Here is a 3,211-nt window from a genome sequence, read left to right as displayed (position 1 = left end):
CGGTCCCGGCACCGCGTTTGGCCCGTGAGCGTGGAATGACGACACCGGCCGCGCTTCCACCCGAGCGGAGCTGACGCCGGGAGCAGCAGAAGCCCCGTCTTCGGTCGAGGGGGGAGCATCAACAGGAAAAGGCCCTTCCTCTCCCCGCAGGCTGATTTTTAAAGTCTGCTTCTCCTTTTCTCTCTGCATCGCGGTGCCTAGAACAGTTCCGAGCTCCTCGGCGCCTGAACCCCAAATCCCGTTTGGGAATCCCCAGCCCGTTTCACAGGAGCCGGGAGCGCGCACACCGTGCGGAGGGAAGAGCCCGAGGGCCTGCCTAAAATGCCTTCGCCCCGTCTGCACCAGCCCGCGCCTCGTGCTGCTGGTGGGGTCAGAGAGCGCGGGCAGGGTGCAGGCAGGGTGCAGGCAGGGTGCAGGCAGGGCGGCGTGCCCCATGACCCCCGGAACGCCCGTCCCCAGGGCGCTGGGGTTTTGCACAGAGCCTGCGGCCAGAGCCTGCGCCCTGCGAAAGACACTGCACCCCATGGAGGAGAGCCACCATCACCCCCCGGAAAGAGGCCCTGGGTGTCTGGTGGAAGCGCCTTGCGGCCGCAGAAATTGGAGCGGCGTGGGGGCTGGAACGGCCCTGCAGTGCGAAGGGACAGCAGAGCAAGGCGGCGGGAGCGAGGGGCGCATGGGCCCCCTCTCCTGCGAGGGCTCGGGCAAGGCGGCTGCCCCATCCACCAAAGCCTCGCGCCGGGGAAGCTGGGGGTGCCCGGTCATTGGGATCCTTTAACTTCATGGGTTTTTTCCTCAAAGAATTCAAGGCTTACAATCAAAATACTCTGTTGTTTCTTTTAGAATGGATTTTAACCAACTCCTTTTTCCTACCCATAAAAATAGGCAATGATTCCTCGTATTAACGCACACATCTTCTTCAGTACATCTGCTTTAATCTCAGATTTTTCCCAACAAATCTAAGCTTCTAAGTTGTCAAGTAAGAGATTACTTATCATGACATAAAATGCACCTCTTCTAGGATATTTTTCCTATCTAAATATGGACTTGGCAGGTTTAGAGCCCTAAAGAAAAGAACCATACTAAAAGAAAAAGAACCCAACTGGGTTCCTTTGGCAGCATATTCCCAGCAAAACCAGCAACTTCCATTAGCTTTAGTGGGAACTACCTGGTCCCGCTCTTCGTTCAGGTTTATTTTCAGAATCTAAGCACCACCTCCATGACATGTTCTTCTCCCCTCAATATGCATCTATGCTATAGCACATAATACTATAGTGCATTCAATTTATACTATTGTAGGAAGCTGCCGCAAGCAGCCGTACCCGTTTCACAGAGCCTGAGACGAGGAGGGCCCTTCGCCACCGAGCACGGTTCCTGCAGTGTGCCCCATTTTGACATTCGTAACCTCAGCGACTCACGTTCTTCCATCCTGTCAGAAAGCAGCATTTAACAGCTTGACTTTCTTCAAAACAGATTTTAGGAAGCAGCTTTCTAGGAGTTACTGAATTTGATTTTCATAATTAACACAACATACAAAGTATTTGATTTGTCTGTTAACGCAAAGCAGAGAATAGCAGTGGCTCCTAACAAGGCTGAGCCAAGGGTGCAGAGCAGGTTAATACCGACCGCTGCAATAAAAACAGAAAGCAATTTAAAACCTTCTCTTCAGGTTTTTCTCCTTTTGTTTACCTTTCTGTAGACTTCAGAATAGTAGAAAATGAATAATACAGATATTACTATGCCGTTATGGATTTCTCAGCTGTGATGGACAGTCAGTCCAATTGTGAAACTTCCCATTTGGGAAGCGGATCAAGGCAGAGCACATTCAAGCTGCTGAGAAGAGCAGCTACAGATCCAAAGCATATCAGCAAGTATGTAATTACTATCCATGTGGAACCAATACAAGAGCTTACGTGCTGCCTATATTAAAGTGAAACAATGCTTCTATTGCAGCTAGATCTAAAGACCCTCTAGACCACCACCTACCAAATACAGAATAAACTGAATTATTCAGGCAAGACTCAACATGTGGATGCTACGGGAGAAAATAAGACGCCCTACACTGAGCTGTAAAGTAAACCAAAATGACCCATAGATGGCTATAAATCTACTCGGTGGTAAGCCCAAGCCTACCAGAACTGCGTGTTCTTAAAACTTCAGGAGGCAGAAATGGAAGCCTGTTGCTGCCGTAGCAGCGATACAGCTCCCAGCGCCGCCACATGCACATCTCATGATCCTTCCGACTATCGCCCACAGCGCTGGTCTTGCCCAGATGTCTGGAGGCAGCCCCTGGTTCCAGGAAACACTTTGTCATCTTGTGCCGAGCAGTTTTTAATGCTGCTGGATGCCACGGCACAAGCTCGACATTCAGCTTTCTCAACAGCTCTCTCAGAGGACTACATTCGCCTCTTTGTGTTTGGGTTTCTGTGCTGACATCAGGGAAAAACAATGTCACTCTGTTATCTGGCAGCTCCTCCGCATTCCTTGGTGGGATTAACTCATTCCTGGTACCTTACAGACGTTTCAGGGAGGCCTTCCTTGTCCCTGGGGACGGGGTTTTCATCAAACCTGCTCAAGTTTTTGCATTTTCCATCGATTCTCGTTAGATACACGCTTAAATTCACTCTGTATTTTCCACAGCAATTTTTCTCCAAGCTGATGGATTTCTGTAGTCCAGCCTGAAAAGAGTTTGGTTTCAAAGTTACCCAATGTACAGACTGCATCAGAATGATCACAGTGAAATTCGGAAGAGACAGGTAGGTTACTTCTGCATTTCTTTCTGGTACAGTTTCCTATCACTGCACTTGTTCCCAGGATTAAATGTTTGCACTCGAAATTCCTTCTTAAAATAAACACTTATTCAATAAAATACAGAAGCAGAGCATAGCAGTATAAAACAAACACGTGAAGAGCATTCGTTTCATTGATCCAGCTCAGCTGTACACATCCATTGCCTTGCGCAATCGCAAACCTGCCTGGCCTGCACGAGGTCTCTGCTCCCTGCAGGAGCCGTCTTCCTTCCCTTTTTGACACTGCAACCCTCTGCGTACTGTTACAGGTCTTGACCAAGCGCTAGAGCCCGTGGCGATGGCATCGGCCATTTATAAATAAATAGCTGGAGTTATTTTTCTTCTATCATATGGTCATACCGTCCATTTGTTTGAAGTGTCCAAATGAGTCGGTGCAGAACATTCACGAATCTCTTACATTATTT

This window comes from Aptenodytes forsteri, unplaced genomic scaffold (assembly GCF_000699145.1).
Source record: "Aptenodytes forsteri isolate BGI_AS27 unplaced genomic scaffold, ASM69914v1 Scaffold174, whole genome shotgun sequence".
Taxonomy (NCBI): Eukaryota; Metazoa; Chordata; class Aves; order Sphenisciformes; family Spheniscidae; genus Aptenodytes; species Aptenodytes forsteri.
The sequence above is the reverse complement of the archived record's forward strand: the minus strand, read 5'-3'. Positions refer to the sequence as shown.